Here is a 14,275-nt window from a genome sequence, read left to right as displayed (position 1 = left end):
TAAATACAGTGAATTTCTCAGTATGTTTCTCAAACATGTCCTAAGGGAAAAGGTGGCTTTAGGTTTCCTTAATTTATGTCTTCAACCAGAACCTTATTTCCAAGCTCAGAAGATGTTCTCACCAGAGGCTTTGTCAGGATTTGGAAGGAAGAGAAAAATAGGGAAACTTAAGAAAAATGTTATAAAGGAAAGTTTAATATTGGTTGTGTAACCTCTGATACAAACTTCTACATTTCTATAAAAAGTTATATATGTTCAATTTTTCCATTTTGAGAGTAATATAAGTATGTTTTAGAACATTTTTAAACTATGAAAAAATAGAAAAGGAAAAGATTAGCTCTAATTCTACCACTGAAACATAAAGACCATCTTTTGGTATATTTATTTCTAGTCATTTTTCCTTGCTGCATTTTAATAATTTGTGCCCCATTTGATACCTTTTATTCAGTTAACAATGAAATATAATCGTGTTTCTCAGTGCTCTAACAAGCTATTCATAAAAGTAATTGATAAAGACTGCATGATATCCTACAGAATGGATATGCCACAGTTAGCGTCCCCATAACCTTCGAACATTTTCAGCATGATCCCTCTCTTTTATTCCCGTTTCAGTTCTTGTCACCATGTAGAATCCCTGAATTTGGACGTCTGTTTCTTATTTGAAAAGATGAGAATGGTAGTATGACTAACAAAACCATGATGAAGACTTCTTCAAGGCAGCCAGCTGTTAGTCATATAGCAGCAGGAGCAAAGGACGAAAACAGCTAGTTAAAATCTATTTATAAACTGAACTTTTTCTAGCCAATAATACCAGTCTTTTTAACTAAGATGATTTGAATTTCATATAATTCTTATTATTTCCCGTTATAGCATGGATTTAAAAGGCCGAAAGATAAAGGGCGAAGGAGTAGCAACTAAACAGAGTGATTTTGCCATCTGTAAACTAGGGGACTGTCTGCCATGGCTGTTGGAAAGGATCCAAATGCATGATTCACCAGCGCGGGGATTGGTTTCCATCTTTGTGGCAAGACATTGCACCTCTCTCTGCTTGGTTTCATTTACCTTAAAAAAAAAAAAAGGACAATGGATTGGATATTTCCTTATGGCTTTCCCAGCTTTAACAATGTGTGATTTTTGTCTCCAGTTCATTTAACATTCATTGGTTCATTTATTTCTTTACTCTGTTAACACTGACTAAATGCCCAGGAACCAGGCACCGTGCCTGCCACTGGGAATGCCCAGATGACCACATGGCCCTTCACTCCAGGTGTGTGTGCATGTGTGCACATTTGTGTGCACATGTGTGTGGTGGCGGGAGGCCAGAGACACAGTGGTAGGAACAGATAAGTACAGTACGGTGCACTTGGTGCTATACAGTGTGTGCTCAGGGGATAGTGAATGGGTAGAGGAGGAAGGAATTGGGCTTGGGATTGAGAGAGTTTTTAAATAAATCAGAAAATGGTAAGAGAACCTATAAATCTCTTGAACTGTTTGTCTTGAACTATAACGTGTTGCGTGTTTTAAAGGCAGGTTTATTATGAGTGATGCTTTTTTTTTCTTTGCTCAGTAACTGTGGTTATGTATCAGCACCTTTACAGACCTATTCTTTTGAAAATACATGTTTTTAAATTGACGTAAAGTTGATTTACAATGTTGTGTTTCTGGTGTAAAGCGAAGTAGTTCTTTTATAGTTTATAATATTGATAATCTTTTCCATTGTAGTTTATTATAAGATATTGCATATAGTGCCCCATTCTGTACAGTAGGGCTTTTTATTTTTATGTATAGTAGTATATATATGTTAATATCAAACTCCTAATTTATCCTTCCCTCCCCTTTCCCCTTTGGTAACCATAAATTTGTTTTCTACGTCTGTGAGTCTCTTTCTGTTTTGCAAATGAGTTCATTTATACTTTTTTCTTTTAGAACTCGTAGATAAGCAGTATCACATGATATTTGCCTTTGCCTGGCTTACTTCGGTTAGTAGGATAATCTCTAGGTCCATCCATGTTGCTGCAAATGGCATTATTTCATACTTTTATAGCTGAATAATATTCCATTGTATATGTATACCACATCTTCTTTATCCATTCATCTGGTGATGGACACTGAAGTTGCTTCTATGACTTGGCTATTGTAAAGATTGCTGCTATGATCACTGGGGTACATGTTTCTTTTCAAATTGGAGTTTTCTCCAGATACATGTCCAGCAGTGGGATTGCTAGATCATATGGTAACTCTATTTTAAGTTTTTTAAGGAACCTCCATACTGTTCTCAATAGTGGCTGTACCAATTTACATGCTACCAATAGTGTAGGAGGGTTCCATTTTCTTCCCATCCTCTCCAGCATTTATTATTTGTAGACTTTTTAATAATGGTCATTCTGACTGGTATGAGATAGTACGTCACTGTAGTTTTGATTTGTATTTCTCTGATTATTAGTGGGGTTGAGCATCGTTTCATGTGCCTATTGGCCATCTATACAGACCTGTTCTTAACCTTTGCTGTAACATCACCTTCTACGTTCTGTGTCACTCTCCAACTAATTTTAGTTTCTAATAATTCAGTTCAGTCGTTCAGTTGTGTCCAACTCTTTGCCACACCATGGACTACAGCATGCCAGGCTTCCCTGTCTATCACCAGCTCCCAGAGCTTGCTCAGACTCATGTCCATTGAGTTGGTGATGCCATTCAACCAACTCATCCTCTGTCGTCCCCTTCTCCTCCTGCCTTCAATCATTCCCAGCATCAGGGTCTTTTCAAATGAGTCAGTTCTTCGCATAAGGTGGCCAAAGTATTGGAGTTTCAGCTTCAGCATCAGTCCTTCCAGTGAATATTCAGGACTGATTTCCATTAGGATGGATTGGTTGGATCTCCTTGCAGTCCAAGGGACTCTCAAGAGTCTTCTCCAACACCACAGTTCAACAGCATCAATTCTTTGGCGCTCTGCTTTCTTTATAGTCCAATTCTCATATCCATACATGACTACAAGAAAACTCATAGCTTTGACTAGATAGGCCTTTGTTGACAAAGTAATGTCTCTGCTTTTTAATATGCTGTCTAGGTTGGTCATAACTTAATTAGCTTATACTTATACTTATCAGCATCACCTGTTTTCTTATGAGGTCTCACCCCTACCCCCTAAAAGTGATAATTCAGACTAAATTTTATAAAAACAATATGATGGGAAGTTATTATTTTTAAAAAATCACATTTTCCAACTTCATCTTACCTTTAATAAAAGGCCTCGTATGCACTCTGAGAATACATTGATCCAAATTTTGCAGTGGGCAAACAAAATGTTAAATTTTAGAGAACTTTGCTGAGAATCCTGGAAACTACAGGCTAACACTGAGATTTAGAATCAAGATGTGCTGCCTCTGGTGATGAACACATTTGACTGGAGCTGTGTTTATTTTCCTAATCAAGTTGTCATTGTTTGTCACAAAGGAAGTAATGTTACTACCTGCTCTGAAGTAGTATTTGATTACAAGGCCCGGAGAAAATGTGTTTACTTCAAAGAAAATAATTGTACCAGGTGGTCACCATTTAGACTGCATTGACCAGCTAGAGGCAGGGTGTTGATGCCATCTGTATCTCTTCCTTTCTGTACCATGGAAGTTTGGTAACCAAGCTTCTGTGAGGCCTTGTTGGAATGCTTGTAATAAATTTTAATGAACTCCAAGTTAATGGTAATGAAGGGAACGATAGGTGGTTTTTAAAGCACTGGAATTTCTCATGTACTGTGACCGTCATTTGTAGTGGTGAGAAGTAAGGAAAATGTAGCCTCTGGCTGACTTTCAGATTCAGAAGATCTGTAATCGGAGGCAGCTGGATTGCCATTTAATGTCATTTTGCAAGAATGTTAAGTTCAATCTTGGTGAGCTGCTGGATACTCTGACGTCTCATCTGGTAAACTGCCTCCTGAACAGTGTTGTTTTTAAGCCACCTTCTAGTGCCCAGAGGAATACTCTCTGTGTTTCTTGTTTTGTTAATGTCCTTGTCACAAGGCTGTGTGGCTGAGGCCATCTCTGAGGGTGGTTTGATGGAGTTTCTGTAGTATAGACTCTCAGGAAGCACCTGAATGTACTCTTGTAGTTCTGCAGTCAAAGGAAACTAAATCAGCTAGAGAAATCCCTAGAACCATCACTTCATTCAACACAAACATTTATTGTGTGCCAGGTTCTGGCTAAGTGCTGGGAATCTAAGAAATGGGGCAGGACAGTTGAGTTAGAGGTCTTTTCCCTTTGAATTTATTGCTCATCTTGAGTACTGTCTCTATAAATCTTTCCTCTAAGAGGTGCTTCAAAATGACAGCTTACCTGGCTTCTTCGTTCTCTGAGCCAGGGCCTTCTGTTCCTTTGATCTCAATTCTTCTTATTAAAGGAAGTGACACAAATCACATGTCTGTTATTTATATCCTACTAGCTTCCTGAAAGTTGGATTTGCCATACATACAAAAGTAATGTTAAAATAAAAACAGAAAATCAAAGACAAAAAACCAGGAAGGAAACAAATGCACTAACCATAAAGAAAAGACAAAATGAAACAGTTTTTCCATGGAGACAACTCCTAATGCTGAAGTTTATGGAGCCTTTACCACAAGGTACCTTGTACTTTGGACACTGAGCAACATTGTCTGAGCCAGAGTTTCCCTAGAGCAGAGGCTGAAACAAAAGGCAAGAGTGAAAGTGTTGGTCACTCAGTCCTGTCCAACTCTGTGTGACCCCATGGACTGTAGCCTGCAAGGCTCCTCTGTCCATGGAATTCTCCAGGCAAGAATACTGGAGTGGGTAGCCATGCCCTCCTCCAGGGGATCTTCCTGACCCAGGGATCAAGCCTAGATTTCCTGCATTGCAGGTGGATTCTTTACTGTGTGTGTCACCAATTTAAGAATGTCACCGAAGGGGCAGGAGTGAGAGCCCTTGGGAGTGAACCAGGAAGGAAGGGAAAGCTACCATGAGGACACAGTATGGAGCTGGTCTCCACTGAGTGTGGCTTCCTTAGTACCTGACTAAGGAAGCTTATGAGTGGCATCTCAGAGCTTTCTACTAGGAGGTGAAGGGAGAAGCATTTAACATCTATTCTCGTGCCCTTGTTTGTCAAGGGGAGCTCCATGGACATTAGCTGACCCACACTTCTGGCTTGTGTATGCCTGAGAGCTGCGTGGGTTCTGGGGACATTGCCCATCTTGGCATCAGGGAACCTCCAGGGAAGGGAGCAAGGGATAAAGAGCTCAGGTCAGGGCTGCATTTGGCTGTTCTGGTTCCTGTACAGTGGCTGGGACCGAGAGTGTGTGAAATGCTACACAGGAGGTATGCTGTATGAGCATAAAAATGAAGTCTTTAAACAACTTTATAGGAAATACACTTAACTTGCTATATACTTGGCTTGGTATATAGGTGTATTTTTCAATCGCTTTCATGGTAGAGAGGATTAATTATTATGTACTTTGCATAAGTTAATTTGAGTCTTACCCAGGACACAACTGAAATCACAAAAATACTGGCTCTGTCAACCTTCTGTTCATTCCATGCTCTGCCCTAGATGGAAAAGCAATCCCTTGAGTTTAGTGTGTGTGTACTATGTTTTTATATATTTGCTTTCACTTTTTCTAATGCTATGTGTTAGTTAACCACTGCTATCTAATAAATGACTTAGGATCTTAAAACAATAAATAATTATTTATCTACAAGTTTATTTAAAAGTACCAAAACTTAGTAGCTTAGAACAATATATGTCTATTATCTCACACACCTTCTGAGGGTCCAGAATGCTGGTTGATTCTCTCATGAGGTTGCAATCAAGCTGTCAGCTAGTCTTTAAAGGCAGGCTAGAAGTGCAAGCTTACTCACATAGCTCTTGGCAGGAGGCCTCACTTCCTTTCTACATGGGCTTCTCCATAAGGCAGTTTGCTACCTGGCTTCCCTTGGTGTAAGTGACCTGAGAGAGCCCAGGAGAACCCACGATGGAACTGAAGTTTTGTATAATCTATTATCAAAAGTAAAATATTATAATTTCTGCCAGATGCCTTTGGTTACACAGCCCAACTGTGTAAGGGGACATACAAGGGTATGACTGCCAGGAGGTGGTGCTCATGAGGGCATCTTGGTGGTGGTGGTGGTTTAGTTGCTAAGTTGTGTCTGACTCTTGAGACCCCATAGACTGTAGCCTGTGAGGCTCCTCTATTCATGGGATTTTCTAGGCAAGAATACTGGCGTGGGTTGCCATTTCCTTCTCCAGGGGATCTTCCTGACCCAGGGATTGAACCCCAGTCTTCCCTGGTGGCTCAGATGGTAAAGAATTGACCTGCAATGTGGGAGACCTGGGTTCAATCCCTGGGTTGGGAAGATCCCCTGGAGGAGGAAATGGCAGCCCACTCTAATATTCTTGCCTGGAGAATCTCCATGGGTAGAGGAGCCTGGTGGGGTACAGTCCATGGAGTCACAAAGAATGACTAAGCACAGCACACTCCTGCATTGCAGACAGATTATTTACCGACTGAGCTACCAGGGTCCCTGTTGATGTTCAGTCACTAAGTCATGTCCAACTCTGTGTGACCCCATGGACTTCAGCCTGCACGGCATCTTAGAGGCAGGCTACCACAATCTGCATTGTAAAAATATCTACTCTGACTCTGCCAGCTCTTCTATCTCCTCTCTAGTATTATCAGCTTTTCCTCTAATTTCCTAATGACCACCTACATCCCGCTTCTCTAAATCCAAAGCTGGAGTGTTCAGCCCTGCACTCAGCACCAGATGGCCTTAGGGTGCTTACCCCAGCCTCCTTTCCCACACCTCAGCTTCATTTTATCTGGGCAAAAGCAATGCCATCAATCTCTCACTTTGCATATCACTTCTGTCTCCTCTAATTCATGAAGACATTTCCTTCTAGAACATTTTAACATGTGCCCAGTGCTATAGTCCAGAGAAGGCAATGGCACCCCACTCCAGTACTCTTGCCTGGAAAATTCCATGGACAGAGGAGCCTGGTAGGCTGCAGTTCATGGGGTCACTAAGAGTCAGATACAACTGAGCGACTTCACTTTCACTTTTCACTTTCATGCATTGGAGAAGGCACTCCAGTGTTCTTGCCTGGAGAATCCCAGGGACAGGGGAGCCTGGTGGGCTACTGTCTATGGGGTCGCACAGAGCCAGACACGACTGAAGCAACTTAGCAGCAGCAGCAGCAGCAGCACTGTTATAGTCTGTTCAGGCTGCTATAATAAAATACAGACAGTCCGCAACTTATGATGATTTGACTTAGAATCTTTTGACTTTATGATAGTGCAAAAGTGATATGTATTCAGAAGAAACTGGACTTTTAATTTTGCATTTTGCTCTTTTCCCAGGCTAGACATACACAGTAGGATTCTCTCTCATGAGGCTGGGCAGGGCAGCAAGCTGAAGCTCCCAGCCAGCCACATGATCGTGAGGGTGAACAACCAATTTGCTGACAGCCATTCTGATATTCACTTTCAGTACAGTATTCAGTAAATTACATGAGATATTCAACACTTTATTATCAAATCAGCTTTGTATTAGATGATTTTGTCCAATTGTAGGCTAATGTATGGAGAAGGAAAGGGCAACCAACTCTGGTATTCTTGTCTGGAGAATTCCATGGACAGAGGAGCCTGGTGGTCTACAGTCCATGGGATCACAAAGAGTTGGACATGACAGAGCGACTAAGCATAGGCTAATGTAAGTGTTCGGAGTACTTTTAGGGTGGGCTAGACCAAGCTTGATGTTCAGTAGATTTATTAAATGCATTTTCAACTTAATGGTATTTTAAGTTTACAGTGGATTGATCAGAATGTAACCCCATTGTAAGTGGTTTATAAACAATAGAAATTTATTTTGCATGGTTTTTAAAGGCTGAAAGTCCAAGATAGGGTACCTTTATGGTCAGCTGAGGGCCCTCTTTTGACTTCTTGTGTCCTCACATGGAGTAAAGGCCATGTAGCTTTCTCAGGCCTCCTTTATAAGAGCACTCATCCCATTTATGAGGGCTCTGCTCTCATGACCTAATCACCCCCAAAAGCCCATCTCTCAACACCATCATGGGGGGATTAGGATTTCAACCTGAGAATTCACAGGGGGGATACAAACATTCAGACCCTAGGACCTGAGTACCTCAACAATTGTGAAACTGCAGTTTAGTTTTCTCAGCAGTATCCTAGATCCTTCAGATGAAGGCATTACCCTCTAGTTGGTAATGTTGTCATCATTGTCTCCGTCTCTTTCTCTCTCTCATTTTCAACAATCTCTCACTCCCCACCCCTCGCCTTATTTTTCTCTTTGTTTCTTTCATTTAAATGGCTGTTCTAAAATTTATTACATTTTAAATTTTTATATTTATTAAAAATGTTGATGACTTGTTCTATTTATTTTTAAAATGGGTGGGTAGAATAATGATAAATTTTTTTGTATTTGACTCAGCTGTTATCTTCAGTGAAAAAAAAAAAAAGGAAGTTTCCTGTTCTTTCTTATTGCTTCTTGGCTGCCTCTTCTATTGTATAAGAAAAAAGCGAAGATGTAAAAATGAGAAAGTCACTGACGATCTTGCCTGTCTCTTCCACTTTTTACAATGCCCTGATTTCCATTTTTTGTGATCTTCTACTTTTCTACCAAACTCCTACCTTAAGGTCTTTGTTCTTAAAGAAAACAGCAGTAAATGAGTGAGTCTTTCATTGTGTCAGCATTTGTAGGGAAAAAATATGGATAGAAGTAACAAGTAACTGTCCCCTCATTTCCTAGGGACTGTTTCTTTGAGGCTAGATTTGTTTAAAATGTTTTGAGAAAAACTCATATATTTTTAACCTTCCATTCTTCAAGTTGCTTTCTGACCTATAGAAAATTCAGTCTGAGGTTAGGAACTAGGAAAAATGAAAATGCCTTCACAGAATTAGAGATGTATTTGATTTTTGCACTTAAGATTTAGCTTGTGAAAAGTATTGGCCCAAGTAAATAAAAAGAAACACAGCCAAATTTGCCTACTTGTCTTCAGGCCTGCATGTGTTTTAAAATCATACCTGAGAGTGTTATGGGCCTGGTGTAATTGCATTTGCAAATAAAATGCAGGAAGCTCTAGTGCTCAGAGTATAATTAGGTAACCCAATTAGGTGGGTTAATTTTCCCTTTTTGTTGTAATGTCAGTAACTTCAAACCTCTTTGGTTGACTGTACTTCCTTGTAAGCCTTCCCCTGTAGAGAAAATCAGTATTTCAGAGCCACCAAAGAAAATGAGCTTGTCTAAAAATAGTTGCTTGTTGACAAGACTTTAGCAGATTCCCCACCCCACCCTCACCCCTCTGACACGAAAGCTCTACAAAATGGAATGAGGGCAAATAGTACAGATACAGTCAAATCCACTTGTAATCTGCAAATCCCTGCAGTTGTGCTAATTTTTAAAATGGAGACTTTGGAGTGTTACTGAATTTATGGCATCTTCAGCAGTTCCTCACGTCTCTGCAGCTTTGGGGGGTGCTTGGTTGTGTTCTGTGCTTTGTGAATCAGTGCCCTGTTCCCTGGTACCCGCTGGGTCCTACTTACTGGAGTCTCAAGTGAGTTTCTCTTATACTCTGCTTTGATTTGTCAGGAATTGTTTTCTGCCGGCCTCAAGTATTCAAATCCATTTACTATAGTAGTGTCTGTATACAGCTGTGGTTTTCAATTTCCAACCTGCCTCCACCTCCTCCAGCAATTGGCAATGTCTAGAGGTGTTCTTTGTTGTCCCAACTGAGGAAGAAGAGTGGGAGTGAGGGCTGCTGGTATCTAGTGGGTAGAAGCCAGGGATGATGCTAAATATGCTGTAATGCACAGGACAGCCCTTGTAGTAGAGAATTATCTGGCCCCAAAGGTTGGCTACCAGGGGCTTCCCAGGTGGTTCTAGTGGTAAAGAACCCGCTTGCAATGCAGGAGACTTAGAGACACAAGTTTGATCCCTGGGTCAGGGAAGACCTCCTGGAGGAGGAAATGACAGCCTGCTCCAGTATTCTTGCCTGGACAATCCCATGGACGGAGGAGCCTGGAGGGCTACAGTCCATAAGTTCTCAAAGAGTCAGACATGACTGAAGCAACTTAGTACTGTACTGTACTAGTAAATGTTGATAGTGCTGAGGTCTTGGAACTACTTCAAACAATATTTCTCAACCTTCCCTGGGGCAGGGCAGCAGGGGGCGGGGGGAGTGTTATGCCCAGTCTGGCACCCAGGTCCATTAAATCAGAGTATTTGAGCAGTGGGACCCAGGCCTCGGTATTTTTAAAATCTTCCAAGGTGATCCAAGTACACAGCCAAGACTGAGAACTACTACTCTGCAGCAAACATTTTTAGAGGGCAAGACTAGCTTAGGTTAGACATCATCTCAGATACTTTCCTTATTAAAGTACCTGAAAGGACATCATTAAAATATGGTTTGGTGTACTGGGCAATGTCCCATTATAGTATGATAGTAAGGTTCAAATGAATTTTTAACAACACTTTATATTCTCTAAAGCCAATGCTTAACCCTTGAGGCACTGCTATTGCCATTGCCATGTTGGAAGTTTCTTTCCTTTGGTTCTTTCTATCCTTCTGGTAAGTGGCGATAGCAGGTATTTACTGGTAGTTTTAATGGATAAAGTTCTCTCAAATAACATTTGGAGTGAGATTGGAATATTGTTGATTTGTTTCCCTTGGAGGTTTCTTGTGTATCTTTTTTACTTGATGAACAAATCTCATCATTTATTTCTACCTGAATGGATGTGCTGTGCAAAGCATAGAATATAAAGTCTCTTCTCTAAGAATATTTTATATGAATTTTTGCTCTTGTACTCCATTCTTCACTATTTTCTTTCACCAAAAACGGAATCTCCAAATGCATAGACAGTCATTCTAAACAGATATATATTCTCCAAGTATTATTATTATAATATATAGCTTTTTGTTTTATTTCAGATGCCTGTATTGACGATGCAGGTTTTCAAGAAACCCCTAAAATCATAAATGCATTTCAAACCTTTTGACAGGGTAGATTGAACAATTACTCTAAGTAGTCTATTACTAACAATTTCTATAAAGTAAAAACCATTCCATTTATAAAAACCAGTACACACCTACCTAGTAAACAATAAAACTGTCCTCTTCTACACTTGTTTCAAAGCCTTAGGGGAGGTCAGGTTGTGGAACCCTGGAAAACACCCAGCTTCTTTAAAGAGATGTGGGAGACCCAAATGGCTGGGGACCTGGGCCTGGAGAAGCCACTTCCAACATAGCTTTTTCATTCATACTTTTGGCCTCTTGGTAAGAACTGTGTAAGTGTTGGGCTTCCCTTGGGACTGTTGGCCTGAGTGCCTACACATGGACTTACTAATATGGAGGCCAAAAGATAGATTTTTTATTTGGCAGTGCAGTGTTTTGAGAGGGAGTGTCCTAAGAGGGAAGATCCAAGAAGTAATCATCCCAAAAGTTCCAAGTAGAAGTTGCATGCCTTTTTTCCTTTTTTACCTAACCTGGGAGTCACTTCTGCCAGATTCTCTTTGTGGAAGCAGTCCAAAGCCCACCCAGGTCCAAGAGGAAGGAACAGAGGCTCCATCTCTTCATGAGAGGAGTATCAGAGCATTTGTACCATTTAAAACAATTGATACTCTGGGCCACCAGCTTCACTTTGTTTCTTGGTTTAAATTCTTGACCTAGGGACCCTGCTTGACTCATCTCATTATATAGATCAGTTCCCCTTGTCCTGTCAGCTCTGGCAAAGGGGACAGGCTTCCCTATTTAGTAAAATTTTTCTTCTCTGGCTCTGAAATAGGCAGGTTCTCTAAAAAGAGTTCAAGATTGAGGAAGAAATAATGAGATCTCTAGTGTAGACACTGCCAAGAATGGCAAACATATTATTGCCTTCTACAAGTACTTTAGTGAACAGAGGGAACTGGGCAAGAGAAAAGAAATAAGGAAAACGCCATAGGGTGACTGAAGTCTATGGGAGATAAGTTCTGTCAGGAGCATGGCATTTGAGTTATTTGTTTATATGACATCCACAAGAAAGTGAAGTCTGGAAGTGTTCTAGGTAAGCAGTAAGTGAATGATATGAGAAAATCAACCTTGTTCTTGAAACAAGAACAAATTTGACCTTGAGCAAAATCAGAAACAAAAGAACCGTTTCACAGCAGCTATAGATTTCCAGCTTGTAGAGGCAGATGTTAAATGTCAGATTTTCTTGGCTTTCAGTTCCAGTCAATAGTTAACAGCATTAAATGAAAGATCCTTCCTCTAAGATTCTCAAGCTACCTAATCTGGTAAGTTTAGCTTAGCTGAGCACCCTAAGGTGGTAAGCACAGGGAAACATGGTTCTAATTTTGGTATGATACTACAAGAGCAGGCTCTAAAGAAGAAAATAATGTTTTCTAAGCTTTCTTTCTGCCTGGGAGAACAAATTTGGGAGGTTAAATAACTTTCTCAAGATCTCTGAACAACTTAGAAGAGAATAGCCAGTCCTTAACTACCGAACCTATCCAGGGAGCCAGTGTTTATGCACTACTGACCTGCTTCAGATAGAATTTATATGTTAGTGCAGTTAGTCAGTATGATTCTTTATGCTTGAGAAGAAGCTAGGAAATGTCTGCAATTTTATAAACCAGTTCTGTGGATCTTATGAACAGCAGATTTTAAGGGTAATCAGACCTTTACTAGAAAAAGGTTTCGGCTATGGAAGGGAGAAGTCATGATTCTTTTGTAGGACAGATCAAACTAGAGCTGGCTAATATAAAACTCAATGTATTGATTTAAGTGAATGCTATTACTCCTTATGTCAAGGGGAAGAAAGAAAAAAGGCTGAAACAAAAGGAACAATTCCTTAGGAAAATCTGACACTTGAAGAGTATAAGGACTTCACTGCCTCATGCTCAAGTCAGTTTTTCTTTTCCTCTTAATATTTCTTAATCTGTTTACTTACCTGTCCATGTTTCTCTTTTCCCCCTTTAATTTTTATAGAACAAAATCCCATAAAACCAACATGTTGGTTGCCCTGTAGTAAGTTTCTCTGTAGTGGGAAGTCAGAGAAAAACAATTTGAGTATTTCTTTCCATTCTGTTAATACTCTAAAACAGTAATTCTCACCCTTACAAACCAGCACTTTTTAAAAAAAAAAACACTTTTTAGCACTCTATTTACCATCCCAAAATGAAATTCATAGATAATATAATCTACTGATATGCATAATGTTTTAAAAAGTCACTGAAATGTCCTAATAATACAAAGGGGAAAACAAAGGAAAGAAATGTATAGTAAAATTGCTTGTATTTCAATTTATAAATATTCAGGCCCCAATATATTAGAAATCTCAATGGAGTTGTCAGATGCCTGCACCTGATGCCGGAGCTCCCTCCTTCAGTACAACAGCTACAGGTGCAGGCTGACAGTGGGTTACTTTGACAACTCCAATACAATGAGTGGTGCTATTGTTGGTGAAGTGATTTTTCCATGATGAGATTACCTCTTCATAAAGTTCTAAACAATGTGCAAGTTCCTTTTAAATCACACAGTAGTTGCATTCCAGGAAAATTCATTATATAATAAAGCCATTCCAAAAATATATTTCGTTTATACATAAAACAGAAGGTCCAGGCTCATGTGATTATAAACAGGCTTTCACCTCTTACTGGAAAATTGTGTGGGATGTAGAAAAGTCCTTGTTTTGTAGGGCCATGTATTTTGTTGCAAGAACTCTATTATCCCTATCCTTTGCATGTGTGTGTATGTGTGTAACACGCAGCCATTGTGACAAATGAAACTGCACCTCTAAATATTCTAAATGCCCCCATTTAGAGCCAGTATTCTAGATAATCTGGAACAAAAGTGAAGAATTAAGTTTAGGTGAGAGATGTTAGTCTTCCTGAGTACAGTTTGAATGTTTTTGATTCACTTCCTTTGGCTTTAAAATGCTGAGACCCACTGTTCCATTTTCAAATATTGGAACCTCCAGACCATAACATCTCAGGAAAAAGAAAGATGTTGTTTAGGTATGGCACATTAAATTTACAGCTTTCACAAAACTATTTGAGTTTCATTGGAATCCCTGTGGTTTGGTTAGGGAAAGAAGATTCGCAATGGCTGATATTGGTTCAAGCCTAAGCACCATTTTAAGGAATCTAAAAAATGGAGTCAGTTGTATCTTAGGCAATTGTGTAACTGTTTTATGACATTAAAGTGTATATATATCTTTCTAGGAGTACTCTAGATCTACTGTGTGTCTATTAGAATCTCCTGAAGGTAACACTGTCTCATTTTCTATGCGG

General features: G+C 39.8%; 1 protein-coding gene across 1 annotated transcript in view; it reads left to right on the top strand.

The window, feature by feature from the left end:
• The window catches only part of PPM1L (protein phosphatase, Mg2+/Mn2+ dependent 1L), a 327,274-nt gene that overhangs the window by 240,485 nt on the left and 72,514 nt on the right, over nt 1–14,275 (top strand). The window lies entirely within an intron of this gene.

Source organism: Budorcas taxicolor, chromosome 1 (assembly GCF_023091745.1).
Source record: "Budorcas taxicolor isolate Tak-1 chromosome 1, Takin1.1, whole genome shotgun sequence".
Taxonomy (NCBI): domain Eukaryota; kingdom Metazoa; phylum Chordata; class Mammalia; order Artiodactyla; family Bovidae; genus Budorcas; species Budorcas taxicolor.
Note: the sequence above shows the minus strand (reverse complement) of the source record. Positions and strands in the feature narration are given on the sequence as shown.